At 40.7% G+C, this 26820-nt stretch overlaps 2 pseudogenes; one reads left to right on the top strand and one right to left on the bottom strand.

Annotated features, from left to right (window-relative positions):
- Nucleotides 1–201: 201 nt before the first annotated feature.
- On the top strand, nucleotides 202–1141 carry LOC139423537 (zinc finger protein 180-like; annotated as a pseudogene).
- A 10661-nt stretch (nucleotides 1142–11802) lies between these two features.
- LOC139423536 (zinc finger protein 391-like) lies at nucleotides 11803–25005 on the bottom strand (annotated as a pseudogene).
- Nucleotides 25006–26820: the final 1815 nt, after the last annotated feature.

Below are 26820 nucleotides of genomic sequence, written 5' to 3'. Positions count from 1 at the left end.
CCCAGAAAGGGGCCTAAATTGGAGACCAAAAGTCGTCTGGCACACTGCTTAGAGTTTCAACAACACGAATAACTTATTTCTAGTCTACAATCTTAGATGTTCCTACTAATGTGAAATCAAGACAAAATGTGACTTTTGTTGCTCATTTTAAGACATGTCAAATAATCATTACATTCATACAGACGTCAATTGTTGTAACACATGGCTACGCTGTTTGCATCACCTTTTACAGTGGATTTCTGCTGTTGTGGGCCTTTAATCATCTGTCTGACATTGTTGTTCACACGAGAGAGACACGACTATCGTGGATCCTCTGGGGAGCCTCAACAACCTCATTATGCTGAAGAAGCAGAGAAGAGTCTCTCCAGATCAGAACTCCTCAAGAAAAACCTGCAGAGACCCACAGGGAAGATAATTCACCGCTCTGACTGTGGGAAGAGATTCACCTCAACAGCAGGCATTAGAATTCATCAAAGAATCCACACAGTAGAGAAATCTTATTGCTGTACTCAATGTGGGAAGAGTTTTAAAACATCTAGCCATCTTATTGTACATCAGAGAATACACACAGGAGAGAAATCTTATAGCTGTGATCAATGTGGGAAGAGTTTTACTCACGTAAGCACCCTGATATCACACCGGAGAATACACACAGGAGCGAAACCATATAGCTGTGATGAATGTGGGAAGAGTTTTGCTAGGTCGAGCCATCTGACTCTTCACCAGAGAACACACACAGGAGAGAAATCTTATAGCTGTACTCAATGTGGGAAGAGTTTTACTCATTCAACCAGCCTGATATTACACCAGAGAACACACAGGAGAGAAATCCTTTAGCTGTACTCAATGTGGGAAGTGTTTTACTCAGATAAGCAGCCTGTTTTCACACCAGAGAGTACACACAGGAGAGAAATCCTTTAGCTGTACTCAATGTGGGAAGTTTTCTTATTTTTTTAATTTATTTTTTACATCTAGCCATCTGAAGATTTACCATAGAAGACACACAGGAGATAAGTCGTATAGCTGTACTGTATGTGGGAAGAGTTTTGTTCAATCTGGGGGACTGAAGGTACACCAGAGAACACACACAGGAGAGAAACCTTATAGCTGTGATCAATGTGACCAGAGATTGTCTGATTAAACATCAGAAAATACATGCATGAAGGAGTTTTTTTCATGATATCAAACCTTGTAGAATGAGGATTTTAATGTCACAATGTAGAACGTTTTAACATTGTAGGAGTATTTGGTTGCTGATTGTCTCAAGGGTGGGAAAGTCAAACAGTTTTGTGTTTTGCTTTTAGCCAGTGCGTCACTATTTATTTTGACTGCAAGTTTTTCCGTATTGGAGATGAGTTTTGTTTGGGCTCCTTCCAAGGGGATGAGAGTTCTAGAAGCTAGTGAGTTTTAGGATTCTATAGAATGAAAAAGAAAAGATACGATTGTATATTATTATTTAGAAATACATGTTTTTTCTTGTTTTTAATTGTTGACAGCCAGTAGAAACCATGTTTATATTGTAGGAGGTGAAGCATTGTAGTTGATTATAATGTGAAATGGAAGTTGTTTTCTGTTGGTGGTGCAAACTTTTCAAACAACAATATAGGATATATTTGTTGTCTTAAGGGGGAAAGTGTTACTGGCTTTGGTTTTTCCATTTATGTTTTGAGGTTGGATTTCAGCATGTATAGCTTGTTAGTACGTATATCTCGTTAGTACGTATAGCTTGTTAGCACGTATAGCTTGTTAGCACGTAGGGCGCACTGATTGGTGTCACCTCGTTTGTCAGTATGTGTTACACCAGTGATTTTGTTTGCCTCTTCTTCAGGCAGATTTAGTGGGTCTCATGGTGGGTGACTTTTATGTCCCAGTGGTTGTTACTAGTCAACTTTCAGTTGATACTGTGAGAGCAAAACTGTAACATTATGTTATAATACTTTTATTGCATCAAATGGTTGTTTTATGCAACAGAATAGAGGTTTCTTAGAACTATAGTGTCTGTGTGTTCTACCGAGGATGGGCCTCTGGGAGAAAACAATGACAGGAGATTTACAATGTCTTTTGGGTGATAAAACCTAAAGAGACCGCATTCCAGAGCATGAGTTAATGTTTCTGTTGTCTATGGTACCAGGGAGAGATGACCCCAGGGCCAGATCCTGGTCTCTACACCGAGTACTGTTTTTACAGCAGATACTGTCTGTTGAGAATTATAACTATCTTTCATACAAATCTTAACCTTGTGACCCATTCTATACATCTGTTGTTGGTCATGTAGGTTGAAAGGGGTGTATCTTGGCTGTAAAAGACCTTTGTACTTTTGTATCGTGGCTCTCAATGAATCATCTGGGGGTGATTTGTCCACCAACCAACATTATCATAGAGACTCAATTGATTCACTTTATGTGTGCGTTGTATTGACCTTCCCCCTTATTATTAAGTCAATAAAGATTTAGATTAAGAACAACTCATGTGATAAGTTTGTTTCCTCAATTGATATTAAAGAAATTAACAAACACATTTGGCGATGGGGATGTGAATCCTGATTTGGTGACCGCTCCTGACGACCTGGGTAAATGGTGCACGAGGGATCCCTTTAACATGGGATCTCAGGGAGACCACACTTGGGGAACGGAGCAGATGAACCCACCTTTGATCTGAGAGAGAGCGAGCCGAGTGGATACCACATCTCCAACCTAGTTTTTTTTAAAGATAGAAGTGAGCGAAACACTTAAGGTGAAGTTTTTTTTAAAGCCTCGTAGACTCTGAGTGTGTATTCCTGTGTGAGGGGGGCACCTTGGAGGCGTAAACAGGGCCGAGTCAGGAGGCTCTGAGTGAACTGGATGAAAACTATAATCTGTGTTTACTAGTTAAGACAATTTATGATATAGATAGTAAGGTGCACCTGTAATTGTTTTAAACCTGGACACCATTTTAGAATAGATCACAGAGATCTATAGTTCCTCACAGAGATCTATAGATCATCCTAGAGCTCTATAGGTCCTCACAGAGATCTATAGTTCCTCACAGAGATCTATAGGTCCTCACAGAGATCTGTAGGTCCTCACAGAGATCTATAGGTCCTCACAGAGATGTATAGTTCCTCACAGAGATCTGTAGGTCCTCACAGAGATCTATAGGTCCTCACAGAGATCTATAGTTCCTCACAGAGATCAATAGTCCCTCACAGAGATCTGTAGGTCCTCACAAAGATCTATAGCTCCTCACAGAGATCTATAGTTCTTCACAGAGATCTATAGGTCCTCACAGAGATCTGTAGGTCCTCACAGAGATATATAGTTCCTTGTATAGAAATATGCTTAATCAGATGATTGACATGTGGATAATAAGCTTTGATATAACGTTATCTTGGGGTTCCGTTACTTCACTGCCCATCAGAGTATCATGGAGTGGTATTGAGAGCGGAATAATATTTTAGAAAGCCACGGAAGGTCTATAGTTCCTGGGAGGCTTGATTTTGCCGTGGTTTCTGGGAGGTTAGAGAACCGTTGAATTCCGGTCATTGTCCGGGAAACAAACATGTTTTTTTGGTTCTGCTGGGAGTATGTTTGGAGAGCTGCTTCGTAGCTGCAGAGAGTCCTTGAAAAAGCTAATGGAATGGTTGTCGTGAGTACCTGAGAATTTCTTACGTTTTATATGGATTCTGTGAAAATATTATGAATTGGATGTGTGTGTAATACTGGGAATATAATTAGATACAATTAAAACAACCCATATGTAGACAAACGTAGGTTTTGAGTTGGTATCTTTAATGGATAATTTGATAAAGATGAGGTTTAAGCATTATTAAACAGTCTACAAAGTCTGGGCAGTTGTCTCGGAAACTGGTGGAAGTGTGTCCACTTTAGGGTTAGTTACCCTAAGGATGAAACTATAAAACGTTTATTGGATTTTCTCTGTCCGGGTACCACATTTGAAATAAAACTCCACTGAAGGCCTGAAAAGGGGGGCGGGGGGGTTCTTCCCAATATGAGAGGAGTTGCTATATTTATTGAATAAAGCTTTTTCCATAAAGTTAGAGTGAACCCCACCTTCTAAGAAGTTATTTGAAGAACCTTTTCGGGCTGTTTTTCATTGTCAAGAACACTACGGTTCTTAGGGGATCTGAGAACAACTTCAGTTGAACCCTTCATTTTTAGAGTGTAGACGGCTCTATTTACTCTCAGATTCAAAAATTATGATTAGCATCAACGATCATGTCAGCTGCTGCTATGAGGTGAGACGGTGAACTGATGTTGAACTGGGCACTCAGCTGCTGCTCCAATACAGTATAAGGTGAGACAGTGAACTGATGTTGGAACTAGGCAGTCAGTCATTCATTCTGTACTATGAGTCTATCAAATCAAATTTATTAGTCACATGCACCGAATACAACAGGTGTAGTAAAATGCTTACAGTGAATCCGTACAGTGAAATGCTGACTTACAAGCCCCTGACCAACAATGCAGTTTTAAAAAGTACAAATGAATAAAAGGAACCAGTAATTAAAGAGCAGAAGTTAAATAACAATAGCTAGACTATATACAGGGGGTACCGGTACAGAGTCAATGTGCGGGGGGCACCGGTGAGTTGAGGTAATTGAGGTAATATGTACATGTAGGTAGAGTTATTAAAGTGACAATGCATAGATGATAACAGGGTGTGTGTAGGGAGGGGGGGGGGCGCGCTTCCTCTGACACCGCCTGGTACAGAGGTCCTGGATGGCAGGAAGCTTGGCCCCAGTGATGTACTGGGCTGTACGCACTACCCTCTGTGGGGAACATCATGGAATATTGTACATCATATTAAATATATTACTCTATTGTTATCATATAGAAACATCATGGAATATTGTACACCATATTAAATATATTGCTCTTGTTATCATGTAGAAACATCATGGAATATTGTACATCATATTAGCATCAATATACATTATTGTTTCATTCAATTTCACATAATAAGGATATTTCATCTTTTCAAGTACAGAAGTCAGAACCCATCACCTGCTATGTAAAAGAGACAGAAGAATGCACAATGGTCAATGCTATCTGGGATCCTTGGGACATCCCTAACCTTAACCCCTAACCGTAATCATTTAACCGGTGTAGTTTCTCACCCCTTTTGGGAGTATGAAAGTGAATTTCCCCTCAGGCACACATTTGTTCTTTGTTATTACCCGAGCCACTGCCTGTTTAGTCCGCTATCATCCAGAAGGCGAGGTCAGTACAGGTGCATCAAAGCTGGGACCGAGAGACAGAAGCTGTTTTTCAATCTCAAGGCCACCACACTGTTGGCCACTTTAAGGAATGGAACACTAGTCACTTTAATAATGTTTATATATCTGGCATTACTCATCTCATTTGTACAGTTGAAGTCGGAAGTTTACATACATCTTAGCCAAATACATTCAAACTCAGTTTTTCACAGATCTTGACATTTAACCGTCAGTTAGGATCAACACTTTATTTTAAGAATGTGAAAAGTCAGAATAATAGTAGAGATAATTATTTATTTCAGCTTTTATTTCTTTCATCACATTCCCAGTGGGTCAGAAGTTTACATACACTCAATCGGCAAACTTAGGATATTTTCAAGTTCAGAAGTCAGAACCCATCACCTGCTATGTAAAAGAGACAGAAGAATGCACAATGGTCAATGCTATCTGGGACCCTAACCTTAACCATTTTAAATGTCAACTTCAATGGGCTAGGGACATCCCAAGGATGTATCTCTATCTCTTTACATTGCTTATGCATATTTGGTGGCCTGACTGTGTCCAGACTATGTCAACGGCCAATCCTGTTAGATCTGAACCTAATGGAGCTTGGTGTGATCAGATGACAGAAGTCACATTTATCAAATCAAATCAAATCAAATTTTATTTGTCACATACACATGGTTAGCAGATGTTAATGCGAGTGTAGCGAAATGCTTGTGCTTCTAGTTCCGACAATGCAGTAATAACCAACAAGTAATCTAACCTAACAATTCCAAAACTACTGTCTTGTACACAGTGTGAGGGGATAAAGAATATGTACATAAGGATATATGAATGAGTGATGGTACAGAGCAGCATAGGCAGATACAGTAGATTGTATCGAGTACAGTATATACATATGAGATGAGTATGTAAACAAAGTGGCATAGTTAAAGTGGCTAGTGATACATGTATTACATAAGGATACAGTCGATGATATAGAGTACAGTATATACGTATGCCTATGAGATGAATAATGTAGGGTAAGTAACATTATATAAGGTAGCATTGTTTAAAGTGGCTAGTGATATATTTACATCATTTCCCATCAATTCCCATTATTAAAGTGGCTGGAGTTGAGTCAGTGTCAGTGTGTTGGCAGCAGCCACTCAATGTTAGTGGTGGCTGTTTAACAGTCTGATAGCCTTGAGATAGAAGCTGTTTTTCAGTCTCTCGGTCCCAGCTTTGATGCACCTGTACTGACCTCGCCTTCTGGATGATAGCGGGGTGAACAGGCAGTGGCTCGGGTGGTTGATGTCCTTGATGATCTTTATGGCCTTCCTGTGACATCGGGTGGTGTAGGTGTCCTGGAGGGCAGGTAGTTTGCCCCCGGTGATGCGTTGTGCAGACCTCACTACCCTCTGGAGAGCCTTACGGTTGAGGGCGGAGCAGTTGCCGTACCAGGCGGTGATACAGCCCGCCAGGATGCTCTCGATTGTGCATCTGTAGAAGTTTGTGAGTGCTTTTGGTGACAAGCCGAATTTCTTCAGCCTCCTGAGGTTGAAGAGGCGCTGCTGCGCCTTCTTCACAATGCTGTCTGTGTGAGTGGACCAATTCAGTTTGTCTGTGATGTGTATGCCGAGGAACTTAAAACTTGCTACCCTCTCCACTACTGTTCCATCGATGTGGATAGGGGGGTGTTCCCTCTGCTGTTTCCTGAAGTCCACAATCATCTCCTTAGTTTTGTTGACGTTGAGTGTGAGGTTATTTTCCTGACACCACACTCCGAGGGCCCTCACCTCCTCCCTGTAGGCCGTCTCGTCGTTGTTGGTAATCAAGCCTACCACTGTTGTGTCGTCCGCAAACTTGATGATTGAGTTGGAGGCGTGCGTGGCCACGCAGTCGTGGGTGAACAGGGAGTACAGGAGAGGGCTCAGAACGCACCCTTGTGGGGCCCCAGTGTTGAGGATCAGCGGGGAGGAGATGTTGTTGCCTACCCTCACCACCTGGGGGCGGCCCGTCAGGAAGTCCAGTACCCAGTTGCACAGGGCGGGGTCGAGACCCAGGGTCTCGAGCTTGATGACGAGCTTGGAGGGTACTATGGTGTTGAATGCCGAGCTGTAGTCAATGAACAGCATTCTCACATAGGTATTCCTCTTGTCCAGATGGGTTAGGGCAGTGTGCAGTGTGGTTGAGATTGCATCGTCTGTGGACCTATTTGGGCGGTAAGCAAATTGGAGTGGGTCTAGGGTGTCAGGTAGGGTGGAGGTGATATGGTCCTTGACTAGTCTCTCAAAGCACTTCATGATGACGGAAGTGAGTGCTACGGGGCGGTAGTTGTTTAGCTCAGTTACCTTAGCTTTCTTGGGAACAGGAACAATGGTGGCCCTCTTGAAGCATGTGGGAACAGCAGACTGGTATAGGGATTGATTGAATATGTCCGTAAACACACCGGCCAGCTGGTCTGCGCATGCTCTGAGGGCGCGGCTGGGGATGCCGTCTGGGCCTGCAGCCTTGCGAGGGTTAACACGTTTAAATGTCTTACTCACCTCGGCTGCAGTGAAGGAGAGACCGCAAGTTTTCGTTGCAGGCCGTGTCAGTGGCACTGTATTGTCCTCAAAGCGGGCAAAAAAGTTATTTAGTCTGCCTGGGAGCAGGACATCCTGGTCCGTGACTGGGCTGGATTTCTTCCTGTAGTCCGTGATTGACTGTAGACCCTGCCACATGCCTCTTGTGTCTGAGCCGTTGAATTGAGATTCTACTTTGTCTCTGTACTGACGCTTAGCTTGTTTGATAGCCTTGCGGAGGGAATAGCTGCACTGTTTGTATTCGGTCATGTTACCAGACACCTTGCCCTGATTAAAAGCAGTGGTTCGCGCTTTCAGTTTCACACGAATGCTGCCATCAATCCACGGTTTCTGGTTAGGGAATGTTTTAATCGTTGCTATGGGAACGACATCTTCAACGCACGTTCTAATGAACTCTAGGTGCCAGGTGTAACTGAGGCTGTAGATGCTCCATATCCATTACTTTGAGTGTTATATATAATATGACTAAATGTGTTTCTGTATTGCAGGGGCAGTCAAGAAATGGAACAGCAAGGCCACAGAACATGACATAAGCAGAGCTGTGTGAGACCACCTCAAGCCCCTGGTAGAGCCGGGGGTGGTGTTTACCACTCCACCACGCCTTCAGCAGGCTGGAAAAGTGGGATGGATCCATTTGTGTTTCAGTTTTCAGTAGTTGAATCCTTTGACGTATTGTTGATTTCAACATTTTTAATTTTCAACAAATTAACTGGGTTGGTTGAAAAGTGATATTAAACTTACATACCATGCACTATATTGACATAGTGGGAGAGTAACTGAATTTATACTGTTTTTCATACTAAGATGGACCAAGATATGTTTTGCTTTTGCACATATTTGTTCATTGGTTTAGCACGAGTCTGTTGATTGGTCAGTCATTGGGTTAATTTGTTTTACTATATGTTCAAATCAAGCTTTATTTATACAGCACATTTCAGACATGGATGCAACACAATGGCTTCACAGGAAAAAACAATGAAAATAAACAAATATTTACCACAACAAACATAAGAGGATAAAAAACAGAAGATTAACAACTGAAAGACTAATGAACATTCTAAGAAAATGCCATTGATTAAAATATGAACAATTGGATGCAACATCCAACCCAAAATATCAGCTTGTTTTTACTACATTGTTTGTTGTTACGTTCCCCAGCAAGAAAACATGAATAGAAAAACCAAAGTCTGTAACACCTTCCCCCTTAATAAGGCTAGGCCTGCCGCTAGCGGGTCACCTGCCAACAACATCCGGTGAAATTGGAGGGCGTGCAATTCAAATAAATAATCATAATATTAAACATTTATGAACATACAAGTATCTTAAATTCTTGTTAACCTAACTGCATTGTCCGATTTACAATAGACATTACAGTGAAACCATGCGATTGTTTGAGGACGGCACAACATATTTTCCAACCAGCACAGGCTTCATAAAAATGACAAATAGCGATTAAATCAATCACTTATATTTGAAAATCTTCCTGTTTGCAATCCCAAGGGTCCCAGCTACGACATGAATGGTCGTTTTGTTAGATAAAATCCTTATATCCCAAAAAGTCAGTTCAGTTGGCGCCATCGATTTCAGTAATCCACTCATTCAACGTGCAGACAAAGGAGTCCAAAAAGCTACCGCTAAACTTTGTATAAACAAGTCAAACTACGTCTCTATTTAATTCTCAGGTATCCTAAAATCTAAATAAACTATAAAATGTGATATGGATAGAAGTATGTTCAATAGAAAAGTCAAATTAGCAAGCACGCTTCCTCTTCATCGTGCCTCAATAGACTGATATTGTGCCGGGACTCTTTGTACAAAAACTTCAAATTCTTGCTCGTTTTTGAAGAAACAAGCCTGAGACAATGAACAAAGACTGGTGACATCTAGTGGAAGCTATAGGAATTGCAATCTGGGAGCTGGAATTACATAGAACCCATAGCTTTCCATTATAAGAGCCTAGGAGCTCCAAAACCATTCCCGTTTGTTTTTCTTTGGATTTTCGCCTGTCATATCAATTGTGTTATAGTCTCATACATTATTTTGTGCCCAAAGTAAACCCTGAAGCCAGGATATGCATATAATTGGTACCATTAGAAAGAAAACACTTTTATAGAGGTTTGTAGAAATGCTAAAATAATGTAGAGGAATATAACGCAATAGATATGGTAGAACAAAATCCAAAGAAAAACCAACCAATTGTTTTTTTCCAGAGACCATCCTCTTAGAATTGCAAGAGAAAGGTCATATTGAAAATTAGCTCCCTGAATGCAATTCCTATGGCTTCCACCGGGTGTCAGGAGTCTATGTTCAAGGTTTCAGGCTTGTAACTTCAAAAACGAATAAGAAATATCAGTTTTAGTAGAGGGACACAGTCTTGGAAATTCATGTTTGCGCGCTATAAAGAAACCTGTTAAAATCGGTTTCCTATTGAACATACTTCTTTCCAAAATAAATATTATAGTTTGACTACATTTTAGGGTATCTGAGGAGTAAATAGAATCGCGTTTTGACTTGTTGAAACAAAGTTTAGGGGTAGATTTTAGGATTCCTCTCTCTGCATGTTGAACGAGTGGATTACTCAAATCGATGGCGCCAACTAAATAGACTTTTTGGGATATAAAGAAGATTTTATCTAACAAAACAACACTACATGTTATAGCTGGGACTCTTTGGATGACAAATCAGAGGAAGACTTTCAAAAAGTAAGTGAATATTTAATCGTTAATTGTGAATGCATGAAGCCTGTGCCGGTGGAAAAATATTTTGATGTGGGGCGCTATCCTCAAACAATCGCATGGCATGCTTTCGCTGTAATAGCTACTGTAAATCAGACAGTGCAGTTAGATTAACAAGAATTTAAGCTTGTTAAAATCCATAATATTTATGATGAATTATTCCAAAAGGAAGTTGTCCCTCTAGCCACTAGAGTCTAGCGGATCCATATTACCATGACTACCGGGACTCCTGTCTCTAAACTGATTATAGACTCAATTCATTATACTGCGTCCATGTGTATAACTAGCTGGACCCCTGTCCCTAAAACTGATTATAGATTTATTATACTGCGTTCATGTGTATAGGCTACAAGTACATTGAAATTAAATGGTCTTCTTTTAAACTTTCACTTTCAACTAAAACCAAACTTATATTGTAGATCGGGCATAGTCTTATTTTCAATAACATTTTGCTAGGTGGGATAGCCCCAATGTCACAGTCTTAACGTGTCCAAATCAATAGTCCAAATGCAAAAGCAGTTTGTGATAAATTGAAAACATAAAATGTACTATATACACAAACATCTGCCACAATAATCGTATTTAAAAAAACAACCAAGCACCTTATTAACTGCAGAAGAACCAAAAACGCTGTTGTTTTGACAAGTAGAAATAAATCACTGATATCGATTAGGGGGGAAATCAGGTTGTATGTGCTGTTGGAACTAACACAACTAAACAAAACACCTGGAAATGGGAGATATCTTTTACCTCACTGGTTAGAGGACAACCTGCAGAAGACAGTCAACTACATTTTGGAGTGATGCATTTAAATGTAGGGGTCGCTAAACAAAGGAACACAACACTTATTTGTCATCACTCATCAATATCATGTTGAAATCAATTGTGTGACAGGAGGGAGATGAGGTTTCACGTCCTGTTAAAACTAACAGCTCAAAACCCACACGACATCTGGGACTAATGTTAACATCACTGGTTAGAGGACAATTTGTAGAAAACAGCTGGCCACATTTTGAACTGTTGCATTTTGATTCAAGTGGGTCACCAACATGGTAAGTGTAACACAGCTCTTTTTGTGTTAGTCACTTTTTGTTAAATCACATAAAAACTACTCTTTCAATTCAGAGCCTGGATTTTTCCCAAGGCTAATATCCATATCATGTTGAAATCAATTGAATGGGGAAAACGTTTAGGGTTCTACATTGTGAAATTCCTTAAAATACTCCTACTACAATGTTAAAACATTGTGACATAAATTCACTGATATCACGAAATAACTCCTTCATGAATGTATTGTCTGATGTTTGATCAGAGATCTTTTATCAGAGTATCTCTTGTAACATTGATCAGAGAGCAAGATCGACCAAAACTCTTCCCACATTGACCACAGCTATAAGGTTTCAATCCTGTGTGTGTTCTCTTTTGTCAGAGAGCCAGATGTAGTACATCTCTTCCCACATTGTTCATAGCTGTAAGGATTCTCTCCTGTGTGTGGTCTCTGGTGTATTGTCAGCTGGCCAAATTGACCAAAACTCCTCCCAATTTGACCACAACTATAAGATTTCTCTCCTGTGTGTATTCTCTGGTGTAGAGTCAGAGAGCCAGATGTAGTAAAACTCTTACCACATTGACCACAGCTATAAGGTCTCTCTCCCGTGTGTATTCTCTGGTGTGATGTCAGCTGGCCAGATTGACCAAAACCCTTCCCACATTGACCACAGCTATAAGATTTCTCTCCTGTGTGTTTTCTCTGGTGTTGAGTCAGATGGAAAGATCAACCAAAATTCTTCCCACATTGACCACAACTGTAAAGATTCTCTCCTGTGTGTGTTCTCTGGTGTAATGTCAGCTGGCCAGATGTAGTACATCTCTTCCCACATTGACCACAGCTATACGGTCTCTCTCCTGTGTGTATTCTCTGGTGTAATGTCAGATGGCAAGATTGACCAAAACTCTTCCCACATTGACCACAGCTACAAGGTTTCTCTCCTGTGTGTATTCTCTGGTGTGATATCAGGCTGGTTGACTGAGTAAAACTCTTCCCACATTGAACACAGTTATAAGGTCTCTCTCCTGTGTGTGTTCTCTGATGAATTTTAATGCCTGATGAGGTGAATCTCTTCCCACAGTCAGAGCAGCAGTGAATTCTCTTCCCCATGGGTCTCTGCTGGTGTTTCTTGAGGTGTTCTGATCTGGAGAGACTCTTCTCTGCCTCTTCAGCATCATGAGGTTCTTGAGGCTCCCCAGAGGAGCCACTATAGTCCCGTATCTCTCCTGTGTGAACAACAACGTCAGACAGTTGATTAAAGGCCCACAACAGCGGAAATCCACTGTAAAATGTGATGCCAACAGCATAGCCATGATGTTGTACAACAATTGATGTATGTAATGAATGTTAAAATTATTTGACAATTGTCTTAAAATGAGCAACAAGTCATATTTTGTCTAAAATTTCACATTAGTAGTAACATTAAGATTGTAGACTAGAAATACGTTATTCATGTTGTTGAAACTCTAAGCAGTGTGGCAGAAGTCTTTAGGTCTCCAATACAGGCCCCTTTCTGTGTTGTTAAGATTGCGGAACGAGAGCAATTTGGTTGCAGAAACACCTCCCTGCTAATGAGGAAACCACTAGTTATGGATGTAGTATATATCTGGTGTCGTGGAAATTTCCTGTATTACCACATCATGAGAGAGCAAACCACACACAAGTCAGAGTTATCATAAAGTCCATATTTTAATAACATGAACTTCACCATAGCCCTCTACTGCTAACCTACAAAGCATTACATGGGTTTGCTCCTACCTATCTCTCTGATTTGGTCCTGCCGTACATACCTACACGTACGCTACGGTCACAAGACGCAGGCCTCCTAATTGTCCCTAGAATTTTTAAGCAAACAGCTGGAGGCAGGGCTTTCTCCTATAGAGCTCCATTTTTATGGAACGGTCTGCCTACCCATGTCAGAGACGCAAACTCGGTCTCAACCTTTAAGTCTCTACTGAAGACTCATCTCTTCAGTGGGTCATATGATTGAGTGTAGTCTGGCCCAGGAGTGGGAGGGTGAACGGAAAGGCTCTGGAGCAACGAACCGCCCTTGCTGTCTCTGCCTGGCCGGTTCCCCTCTTTCCACTGGGATTCTCTGCCTCTAACCCTATTACAGGGGCTGAGTCACTGGCTTTACTGGGGCTCTCTCATGCCGTCCCTGGAGGGGGTGCGTCACCTGAGTGGGTTGAGTCACTGATGTGGTCATCCTGTCTGGGTTGGCGCCCCCCCCCCCCCCCTTGGGTTGTGCCGTGGCGGAGGTCTTTGTGGGCTATACTCAGCCTTGTCTCAGAATGGTAAGTTGGTGGTTGAAGATATCCCTCTAGTGTTGTGGGGGCTGTGCTTTGGCAAAGTGGGTGGGGTTATATCCTTCCTGTTTGGCCCTGTCCGGGGGTGTCCTCGGATGGGGCCACAGTGTCTCCTGACCCCTCCTGTCTCAGCCTCCAGTATTTATGCTGCAGTAGTTTATGTGTCGGGGGGCTAGGGTCAGTTTGTTATATCTGGAGTACTTCTCCTGTCCTATTCGGTGTCCTGTGTGAATCTAAGTGTGCGTTCTCTAATTCTCTCCTTCTCTCTTTCTCTCTCTCGGAGGACCTGAGCCCTAGGACCATGCCCCAGGACTACCTGACATGATGACTCCTTGCTGTCCCCAGTCCACCTGGCTGTGCTGCTGCTCCAGTTTCAACTGTTCTGCCTTATTATTATTCGACCATGCTGGTCATTTATGAACATTTGAACATCTTGACCATGTTTTGTTATAATCTCCACCCGGCACAGCCAGAAGAGGACTGGCCACCCCACATAGCCTGGTTCCTCTCTAGGTTTCTTCCTAGGTTTTGGCCTTTCTAGGGAGTTTTTCCTAGCCACCGTGCTTCTACACCTGCATTGCTTGCTGTTTGGGGTTTTAGGCTGGGTTTCTGTACAGCACTTTGAGATATCAGCTGATGTACGAAGGGCTATATAAATACATTTGATTTGATTTTGATTTGACTCTCAGATCAATTCAGTGTCATAAATTGAATGAATTCTCTGAGAGTGCTTACAAAACAGTCCTTGGTATCATTTATAGCCAAGACACACCCATCAAAACTGAAAAATGAGTATCCCATAATTTATAGCATTAGCTATAAATTATCGTTCAGTTTGGTCTCCTAAACCAAAGCTCTTATCTCGTTCTTGGTACCACTTAGAACCAAAAACATTACCTCATCCAATGGCATACAGTGGGGCAAAAAAAGTATTCAGACAGCCACCAAAAGTTCTCCCACTTAAAAAGATGAGAGAGGCCTGTAATTTCCATCATAGGTACACTTCAACTATGACAGACAAAATGAGAAATAAAAAATCCAGAAAATCACATTGTAGGATTTTTAATGAATTTATTTGCAAATTATGGTGGAAAATAAGTATTTGGTCACATACAAACAGGCAAAATTTCTGGCTCTCACAGACCTGTAACTTCTTATTTAAGAGGCTCTTCTGTCCTCCACTTGTTACCTGTATTAACAGCACCTGTTTGAACTTGTTATCAGTATAAAATACACCTGTCCACAACCCCAAACAGTCACACTCCAAACTTCACTATGGCCAAGACCAAAGAGCTGTCAAAGGACACCAGAAACAAAATTCTAGACCTGCACCAGGCTGGGAAGACTGAATCTGAAATAGGTAAGCAGCTTGGTTTGAAGAAATCAACTGTGGGAGCAATTATTAGGAAATGGAAGACATACAAGACCACTGATAATCTCCCTCGATCTAGGGCTCCACGCAAGATCTCACCCCGTGGGGTCAAAATGATCACAAGAACTGTGAGCAAAAACCCGAGAACCACACAGGGGGACCTAGTGAACGACCTGCAGAGAGCTGGGACCAAAGTAACAACTGTTTGGGGTTTTAGGATGGGGTTCTGTACAGCACTTTGAGATATCAGCTGATGTAAGAAGGGGTATATAAATACATTTGATTTGAAATCTTCTTTGGTTTAGTAGTTTAATAGTACTCTTCCATTTCAGAGCCTGCAATTTTCACCTGGGGCTAATATCCATATCATGTTGAAATCAATTCATAAGGGGGAAAACGTTTAGGCTTCTACATTGTGAAATCATTAAAATACTCCTGCTACAATGTTAAAACATTCTAAATTGTGACATTCATTGAAATCATAAAACAACTCCATGTATGTATTTTCTAATATTTGATCAGAGATCTTTTATCAGGTTCTCTGGTCACAGCTATAAGATTTCTCTCCAGTGTGTGTTCTCTGGTGTACTGTCAGACCGCTAGATGTAGTAAAACTCCTCCCACATTGATCACAGCTATAAGATTTCTCTCCTGTGTGTGTTCTCTGGTGTACTGTCAGACTGCTAGATGTAGTAAAACTCTTCCCACATTGACCACAGCTTGAAGATTTCTCTCCTGTGTGTGTTCTCTGATTAATTTTAATGCCTGATGAGGTGAATCTCTTCCCACAGTCAGAGCAGCAGCGAGTTCTCTTCCCTGTGGATCTCTGCAGGTGTTTTGATCTGGAGAGGCTCTTCTCAGCCTCTTCAGCATCATGAGGTTGTTGAGGCTCCCCAGAGGATCCACAATAGTCCCGTCTCTCTCCTGTGTGAACAACAAAGTCAGATGATTAAAGGCCCACAACAGCGGAAAACCACTGTAAAAGAAAGGTGAGGCCAAGAGAGTAGCCATGATGTTGTACAACAATTGATGTCTGTAATGAATGTTACAATTATTTGGCAATTATCTTAAAATGAGCAAGAATAGTCATATTTGCCTTGTTTTCACATTAGTAGTAACATTGATGATTGTAGACTAACGAGCTAAAGTCCAACCTCAAAACTTAAATGGAAAAATCAAAGCCTGTAACACCTTCCCCCTTAAGACAACAAATCTATCCTATATTTTTGTTGGACAAGTTTGTTCACACCCAACAGAAAACTTCCATTTCACATAATCAACTACAATGCTTTTACAATATAAACATAGTGAAAAAACACGTATTTCTAAATAATATGAACAAAAAATACGTACAGTCAAAATAAATTGTGATCCCTGGCAAAGCACTGGCTAAACGCAGAACTTGCTGACTGCCCACCCTTGAGACAATCAGCAACCAATTCCTGCAATATCCATAGTAACTTTCCACCTAACTTCTCTCTCTCTTTTCAGGGTTCACTCGATAGGCATGTTGTTGGAACGGGCCCAGTCCCCAATGTCATGCATTTGGTTTGGCACATCTGAGAATGAATCCTGATATTCTAAAAGCAGGGCAACATTGTCAATATAATTGTACCCAAAAATGGTCAGCTGGTTGCAAAAATAATTATGATTACTAATTGTAAATATGAAAATCAAAACCAAATGTACACCCCTTTGTTAATTTGTATTGGCAATACTTCACTTAATATTGAGGCATGGAATAATAAAACGTATCTTTTGTCAGGCTGGATGTTTGAAATATGAGGTGATTTGAGTCATGATTCTTCAGTAGTGGAATAAAAACAATTAGCACTTGAATGTTGTCAAGAAATACTGGAGTGATGTCAGATTGTTAATAAAATTGATTATAGACCAATTTATTATACTGCTTTCATGTGTGTATATACACAAACATCTGCAACAATTATCATATTACATGTATTTTTTTAAACAAGCAGCTTTATCAACTTGTAGAAAACAGCTAGCTACATTTTGAAGTCCTGCATTTTGTGTAACACAGCTCTTTTTTTGTTATTCACTTTTTGTTAAATAATGTTCTTTCAATTCAGAGCCTGGATTTTCCCCTGAGGCTAATATCCATATCATGCTGCAATCAATTGAACAGGGCAAACGATAAGGTCATCATTAAAATACTCCTACTACAATGTTAAAACATTCTACATTGTAACATCATTAAAATATTCCTACTACAATGTTAAAACATTCTACGTTGTGACATTTCATTGATATCATGAAACAACTTCTTCATGTATGTATTTTCTGATGTTTGATCAGACATATTTTATCAGAGTATCTCTTGTCACATTGATCACAGCTATGCGGTTTCTCTCCTGTGTGTGTTCTCTGGTGTGAAGCCAGCTGGCTAGATGTAGTAAAACTCTTCCTACATTGATTACAAAAATAATTTTTTTCTCCTGTGTGTGTTCTCTGGTGTGAAGTCAGCTGGCTAGATGTTGGAAAACTCTTCCCACATTGATCACAGCTATAAGGCTTCTCTCCTGTGTGTGATCTCTGGTGTACAACCAGATGGCTTGATGTAGTAAAATTCTTCCCACATTGATCACAGATATATGGTTTCTCTCCGGTGTGAATTCTCATGTGTATTTTTAGTAAATCTGATCTTAAGAAACTATTCCTGCAGTTAGAGCAGCTATAAGGTTTCTCTCCTGTGTGAATTCTCATGTGTATTTTTAGGGTTTCTGATCTTACGAAACTCTTCCCGCAGTTAGAGCAGCTATAAGGTTTCTCCCCGGTGTGTGTTCTCTGGTGCATTTTAAGTTCTGATGAAGATTTGCAACCTTTCCCACAGTCAGAGCAGCAATGAGATTTCTTCCCTGTGGGTCTCTGCTGGTGTTTCTTGAGGTGTTTTGACGTGGAGAGACTCTGCTCTGCCTCGTCATCATCATGTTGTTGAGGCCCCCCAGAGGATCCAGGATAGTCACGTCTCTCTCCTGTGTGAGCAAAAAGTCAGACAGATGGTTTAAGGCCCACAACAGCAAAAGTAGGTCTATGTTGTTAGGTCCTACAGTAGGTCTATGGTATTGGTATAACTAGCGGTTTCCGCATCAGCATGGAGGAGTTTCCTACTATCAAGTCTCGGACCGTCAGGTGATAGAACTTGAAACAGTGTATCAACTAATGTAGACAGGCCATAAGCAGCCAAAGTGATTTATTTTTATCTGGATATTTTCTAGATGTTTTTATTTGTTGGCTTTATGTAGGCTATTTTTACATAGTTGGCAATGGCAATAAAAGTTATTTAGATTTGGATAATTTTTTCGATTTATATTGAATATAGATTAATCACAGATAATGAATATGAGATACAAAGACTATTATAATTACTATTATAAATTAAATGAAACTGTTCCAGTAAAATGTGAATATGAAAATCATAACTGGCAGCAGATCAGTAGAAATGGTCAGATAAATTGGCACTACAAATGGAAAAGGTTGCCGACTGCGGTTGTAGCCTATTACTGGACACTTCAGGAGCATAATGTCAGAATTTACGAAGGCCAGCAGCAGCGTGAGGAGAATGCTAAGGAAGAGTTTTTTTCTTATGGTTAGGCTATCTTGATCTCTGGTTCCCTCGAGTCATTTGTGCATCTCAATTATTTAATAAAACGGGGGATTCCTATGGTTGATGATGTAAAGAATATTTGCTGCTCTGTGGTGTGTAATGAGGAGCAACCAGACGCTGCACGCATTTATGAAATTGCTTATTCTAGTTACTAATGAGCATGCACCCATTAAGAAAATTACTGTAAAAACTGATAAATTCCAGTGGATTGATGAGGAGTTGAAAAATGGTATGGTTGAGAAGGATGAGGGAAAAATAACTGATTGGCAAACATCCTGCAAATTGAGAAAGCATGTGACTAAACTGAATAAAAAGAAGAAAAACGACACAATGAAACAAAGATAAATGATAATTTTGGGAAAAAAGACCAACTCTGCTTCATCATTAACTGACTCAGATGGCTCATTCATCAAAGCCCACTACTTTTATGATTTTTTCATTGGCAAGATTAGCAAACTTAGGCATGACATACCAGCAACAAATGCTGACACTACACATCCAAGTATATCTGACCAAATGAAAGACAAGCATTGTAATTTAGAATTCCGTAAAGTCAGTGTGGAAGAGGTGAAAAAAATATTGTTGTCTATCAACAATGTCAAGCCACCGGGGTCTGACAATCTAGATGGAAAATTACGGAGGATAATAGCGGACTATATTGCCACTCCTATTTTCCAGATCTTTAATTTAAGCCTAGTAGAGAGCGTGTGTCCTCAGGCCTGGAGGGAAGCTAAAGTCATTGGACATGCGCTACGCTCTGCATAGTTAGCTCCAGGTAAAATGTTGCACTTATTCAGACATTCTGTGACCAAAAACAAGCTACATATGGACAGTAGCAAAATTAACTGACTCTGGAAATGACAAAGCTTCTCGTAACCTTGCTGGAAATGGGACAAACGGACCCCTTCTGTGGTAACAGACTGGGACGATTTGTAGTCAAATCAAATTCCCAGGAACAGGGTTCAAATGAACCACAGAGACTGTGTGGTATAATAACATGGCCGTATCCAACCCTGCTTGTTCCCTCGACTCAACTACCAACCTCCAACAGGGCCCTTAACCTGTATCACTAGACACTTAATAGTGAGCTACAGGTAGGAATCAGCAATGAATCCCAATAATGAGCCACCTATGGGAGGAGTAACACTTTGCGGACAATCTCTCAACGTATTACTGCTACCCCGGGGCGATTGATATACCCCTTGAACACTGGCTCCGACCCTCGTCAGATGAGGCAGGGCTTGCAAACTATTACAGACAACAAAGAGAAGCACAGCCGATAGCTGCCCAGTGACACGAGCCTACAAGACAAGCTAAATTACTTCTATGCTCGCTTCGAGGAAAGTAACACTGAAACATGCATGACAGCATCAGCTTTTCTGGACGACTTTGTGATCACGCTCTCCGCTGCCGATGTGAGCAAGACCTTTAAAACAGGTTAACATTCACAAAGCCACAGGGCCAAACGGATTACCAGGACATGTACTCCAAGCATGCGCTGACCAACTGGCAAGGGTCTTCACTGACATTTTCATCCCCTGTCGGAGTCTGTAATACCAAGATGTTTCAAGCAGACCACCATAGTGTTCTTGGGCACAGGGACTAAGGTAACCTGCCTAAATGACTACCGACCCGTAGCATTCACGTCTAAGGCCATGAAGTGCTTTGAAAGGCTGGTCGTGGCTCACATCAACACCATTATCCCAGAAACCCTAGACCCACTCCAATTTGCATACCGCCCCAACAGATCCACAGATGATGCAATCTCTATCGCACTCCACACTGCCCTTTCCCACCTGGACAAAAGGAACACCCATGTGAGAATCCTATTCATCGACTACAGCTCAGCGTTCAACACCATAGTACCCTCAAAGCTCATCACTAAGCTGAGGACCCTGGGACTAAACACTGAGCACGCCCCCATTCTCATCGAAGGGGTTGTAGTGGAGCATTTGAAAGCTTCAAGTTCCTTGTTATCCACATCCTTGGTGTCCACATTATAGGCATAGTTAACTGGTGAACTGTTGAAATCATGGAACATAATGACGATTCTAATTCTAGATTTTGAATAGAATGTACAGCACCTTGAATATATTGTGGTTTGACTACCAATTAATAAACCAGGGAGGAATTACTGACAGAGTAGGAGCATGGTGGAGACATCTAAGAGAGGAAAATCAGGAAGGGAAATGACAGCAAGTAGTGCAGACGAAAGGGATAACAAGTTGGTGAAGGAACAGATGTGCTGGAATGAGAAGAATATAGATGGAATGACAACAATATAGATGCTACTTTGAAAACACAAACTCTCACAGCAAAGAGCGAGGGAGTCCAGGGAAGACTGGAGGAGCAATGGAGGAAGCATTGTGGAATTTCCTTGGCGTTAGTACAGTTGTTGAGACTGAGTGGACGATGGTGAAGAACAGTGGAGTGAAAAGGGCTAAAGTTGGTAATGAACAGCAGTTTAGGATCGGAGTGGGAATCATCAGCAAGGATGTTTTTGTGGGTGACCTGTTAATGGTCTCAAAGATGGTGAAGGATGAATTGGGTAAAGTGGAATCGGTTCGAGTGGCCAGGAGCGGTATGATACCGATTGTGTGTCAACAGCGCAAAAGGAGAAAGCTTTGTGTGGTTTAGGTTAACCTTTCTGGGGCAGGGGTTCCGCTAGCGGAACACCGACAACATTCCGCTGAAAAGGCAGCGTGTGAAATTCAGAAATATGTAACTTTCACACATTAACAAGTCCAATACAGCAAATGAAAGATAAACATCTTGTTAATCTACCCATCATGTCCGATTTAAAAAATGCTTTACAGCGAAAACACAACATATGATTATGTTAGATCACCACCAAGTTGGTTTTTGTCTCATCTAGGGTGTTTGTACTGTCTAGGGTTTTTTTTGTAGATTTATGGGGTTGGGTTCATTTTAGGTGTTTATATAAGTCTATGGTTGCCTGGATTGGTTCTCAATCAGAGGCAGGTGTTTATCATTGTTTCTGATTGGGAACCATATTTAGGCAGCCATGTTCTTTGGGTATTTTGTGGGTGATTGTTTCCTGTGTCAGTGTTTGTGCCACACGGGACTGTTTCGGGTTTTCACGTTTCTGTGTGTTCATAGTCACATGAAGCATGTTGTAATTGTGATGGGAATCACGTTCCCGAGTTCCCGGAGTGCCCTGTACGGATGAAGGCTGTCACAGTAGCTAGGATGATCAGGCCCATCCAGCAGGTGTCCTATGTGGAGGCAGTGAAAATAGCTGAAGGAGTTGAGAAGGTAGTTCATGTCCCACAGTCTGCAATGCAGTTGAAGGTTACCAACACACTAATAGTGAACAAGGTGGAATTTGTTGTGTTTATAGAGCAAGTGATAAATTGCATTAATAAATTATTAGTAACCTTAATCCAAAACTAGAATTTCCACATTAGCTTGGAGGAGTTTCTAGAACAAAATTGCATTTCCCTCACTGCAGCAGTCATAAATTGCATTAATAATTAACTAATAAAACATATAAAAAGCTAGACATCATTGTGAAGGCGGCAAATAGATATCTGGATCTCCAGGACTTCAGACAAAATGTTACAGGGAGTACTGAATGAAGACGTTCCCCCTCCCAGGTTCCTGAACCTGTGTAGGGATCTGAATAGTACCATTTTTGTTTGAAATTCAGGGTAGTGAAGTTGGTTTGTGTTTATTTTACGTAATTAGTATGATTTGTTAATCCCAATTTTTTTGCTTTTTGTTATTTTTTTACAACCCCGTACAGTAGGTGGCAGCAATACACCTGATGAGTGTAGTCTGATTATACACCTCTGAGAAGAAGACATGGTAACAACCAAAATGGTTGGTCAGTGTTTCCAGTTGACCCTAATTAGATGTTGCATTACATGTTGTTTGCTTACTTCACGTAGCCGGCTAGCTGGCCAACATATTCATACTTCGCTAACTCCTCTCTGATAAGATACCGCTGCACAAACATGCTTATCTAGGCCTACACCAGCACTGGTAGCAGGCAGCATTAGCTAGCTACATTTGCTCTGACTCTTAATACATTTAGCAAGCTAGCTAGCCCGCTAACTAGAGATTAGCATTAGCAGCTAACATTATTTTCAGCAACACCTTGCTAAGAAAAGACAATATTTCGCCTTTAATGTAATGGCATGAAAATAATTGCCAGAATATTATGATTTATGACTTTTCAACAGCTGTAACAATTTGACCCCCACAGGAAATTTACACTTGCAGTTATAGAAAGACCCATTTACTATATAACCATTGATTCTTGAAGAATATAACTTATAAATGCCTCAAATGTTTCAACTGTATTACCCCACCAGAAACCAAAACATAAGCTTGTATAACGCCACTGTTTGTAAACTAATACTATATGGCTGAGGAGTAGGGTCGATCCAAGAGTTCTGACCTCACAATGACAGTAAAGCACCCAAGCTAACTGGCTAACGTTGGATAGCTTGCTAGACACATGAGAGAGAACCTCACTCTTACCATTTTACTTTCCCTAGCAGCGCTGAATAGGCTGTTTTCATGTTATCCAGAGCGTTGGTGACTAACTGTGCTGCTGGCAACAATTTAATTTGAGCGTTTTTGCAGATGTTTACTGACACCTGGACATATTCAACGGGTGTTGAACGTTATTAAATTAATCAGTTATACTGCGCTCTAATCAAGTCAACAAACATTGGGTAGTTAGTTAGAATATAGTTAGTATACTGGCAAGTTTGATGTACAAGTAGCCAACTAACGTTAGGTAGCTAGTTAACATACCGACATACTGCTTTAAAGATATGCTATGCGTTTTGTAAGGATGGTGTAGCTAACATAACGTGTAACGTAACTTATTTACTTATTACATTGCTCAACATTTGTCATAATTATTTAAAGCAGTTAATTTGTATCGGCTCTCTTGTTGGACTTCGGCTGCATATTTTCCCCCAATTTCTTCAAATGTGAAACCGTTGAAGCCACAACCATTTCCTGAAGAATTGCATTATGGGCCCTAAAGTACTGCGTGTATACTTCGTATTTTGGCAAATTTAGTACGACATCCGGGAACTTTTGGCATACTAACTATATCATACTATGGCCAATAAGCAGACTATATATGTATGAGTATTCTAACACAGCTCAGGACTCTGGGCAGCCATTTTATTGCGGTTTAAAAACTAGGTTGCCCTAATTAACTAAGCCACAACAATCAATCTGCAGTTCAACCAATAACAAAGCTGTAATTCCACCACTGTGTTGGTAATAAGATGATGGATGGGGCTGGAGAAATGTAACTAGTCTCAAATTCATAGACAAACCTATTGATGCAAGGACTGAACATCCATGATAACAACATTATAGTTAACCATGTTGAGGCTATACCGTGTTGGGTTACATTGTTTCTAAACATTGGAGTAAAACAAGCTTATTTGGGGATCTGATGGGGTACAACAGTTGAACTAAGCTCATGAGGCATGTGTTATATTCTTCAAGAATCAATGGCTATAAATAAATAAAAGTAAAAATATGGATGTAGCAATTGCACATTTCCCCTTTAACACCACACATCAGTTCAACAATTGCAGTTTTTTTGCTTCTGTTTTAAGACAGTACTTACTAGTGTTAGTCAGGGAACGGTTTCTCAAAACCATATTATGGCTAAGTTCACCGTTTGAACTATTGGATGCCTTAAGATGCGTTTGGGAAACCGGGACCAGATATCCAGTTTCCTCCTCCTCTTCATTTTTCGATGTGACAGTCATCTCCCCCTCCTCTTCTTTCACTGAAACGTCGTATGCCTCCTCTTTCACTCTGAATGCGTCTTCCTCTTCTTTAACTGAAACATTTTCCTCTTCTTTAACTGAAACATCTTCCTCTTCTTTAACTGAAACATCTTCCTCTTCTTTAACTGAAACATCTTCCTCTTCTTTAACTGAAACATCTTCCTCTTCTTTAACTGAAACATCTTTCTCTTCTTTCACTGTAACAGCCTCGACCTCTACTTGTTTTTGTATTGTAACAGCCTCCTCTTCCTCCTCCTCTTTCACGAGAGCTTCTTTCTCCATCCAGCAGACCTTATCTTCTTCAACAGGAATTGGGTTAAGTTTGAGACTGGAGCTATGAGGCATGTACTGAAGTCGCTAAGCGGTATAATTCAAAGCAGTGTCACTTTATCAGCAGCACGTGATCAATGACGTCTGAAGAATCATTTCGTCGAACACCTGATTGGTTTGGTATTGGGCTCGTTCGACATTGCAGCCGACAGTGCAGGTGGCTGCTGACTGCTGACTGACTAATTTACAAATCAGCTTGCGTCATAAATACCTACTCGTTGTTATTTATAAATCTGTCAGCCATTCACAGTTTACCCACAATGCAGCATGGATTTGATGCTCTCGAACACGGCCAGTGGTTTAATAGATGACGTAAAGGCTACTTTGCGGGACTTCATCTATTATAATGTGTCTGTTCTAAATTCAGTGTCGCTCAAAGTCTTGAGTAATGAACCTATTTTTTTTTTTTACACAATTGGCTGGAAAGAGCCAATGCTTCAGGAAGCTTTGTTTCCCCATCACTACTTTTCAGCATGTTTTCTGTGAATTAGACTACGGGAGTTTTGTAACTTTTTCCAACTTGGCTTACTGTTAGTTGGATTCTAACTGGTCTTCGGTAGTTGGTCTCGCTGACCATAACCGTGCTGATTGGCTATGCTGGTTAGGCTAATAGGTAGTTGGCTAAATAGCTAACGTTAGCTGGCTGGCTAAGATAACTTCATAAAGCTAACGTTAGCTGGCTGGCTAAGCGTTAGCTGGCTGGCTAAGATAACAGCATATAGCTAATGTTAGCTGGCTGGCTAAGATAACAGCATATAGCTAATGTTAGCTGGCTGGCTAAGATAAGTGCATATAGCTAACATTTTTTGATATTTGGTTAGATGGCCTTATGTATTTACAAAACTGTGGTTTACTTTAATTACTCAAGTCATGAGTGGAAACGATTGGTTTAATATGAAGTTCTACATTTGAAGTTATTTATGTTGTAGTTGACATCGTAGGGAATAGGCTGGTCCTCCATTTTACATCACACCTGACTTTGGCATTCTTCTAAATTCTGATTGGTTTAATGTAATAATTCCAAAAATAGAACTGTGAGGTGTTACTTTGCATTGGAAATGTTTTAATATTTGATTTTATATTTTATAAACAATACAAAATATACACATACAAACAACATCATGGAAACATTAACTACATCACACCTGCCCAGACCCACTAGAACACACCTCCATCTCCATTAACTACATCTTTTTAGGCTGGGTTTCTGTACAGCACTTTGAGATATCAGCTGATGTACGAAGGGCTATATATATACATTTGATTTGATTTGGTGATGACGTCCTATTGGATGAGGTCATCCATCGGGATTCCCCCCAAAATGAAGATGCTCTGGATTGATGACTGGAGCCAGATGTGAAGGAGGAGGTTGATCATCAGGAGTCAGATGTGAAGGAGGAGGTTGATCATCAGGAGTCAGATGTGAAGGAGGAGGTTGATCATCAGGAGTCAGATGTGAAGGAGGAGGTTGATCATCAGGAGTCAGATGTGAAGGAGGAGGTTGATCATCAGGAGTCAGATGTGAAGGAGGAGGTTGATCATCAGGAGTCAGATGTGAAGGAGGAGGTTGATCATCAGTGAACCTCTAGGATTGTGGCTGGGCTGGAGTGTACTTGATATTGTGAATCTATGTTATATATTTGTACCTCCTGTTTCATGAAGTGATGTCACTAAGTACTGCCCCTATATATACAGCACATTTGGAAAGTATTCAGACCCCTTCACTTTTTCCACATTTTGTTACGTTACAGCCTTATCCTAAAATGGATTCAATAATTTTTTACCCTCATCAATCTACACAATACCCAATAATGACATCACATTGCCCCA

The sequence above is a fragment of the Oncorhynchus clarkii genome, chromosome 13 (assembly GCF_045791955.1).
Source record: "Oncorhynchus clarkii lewisi isolate Uvic-CL-2024 chromosome 13, UVic_Ocla_1.0, whole genome shotgun sequence".
Taxonomy (NCBI): Eukaryota; Metazoa; Chordata; class Actinopteri; order Salmoniformes; family Salmonidae; genus Oncorhynchus; species Oncorhynchus clarkii.
Note: the sequence above shows the minus strand (reverse complement) of the source record. Positions and strands in the feature narration are given on the sequence as shown.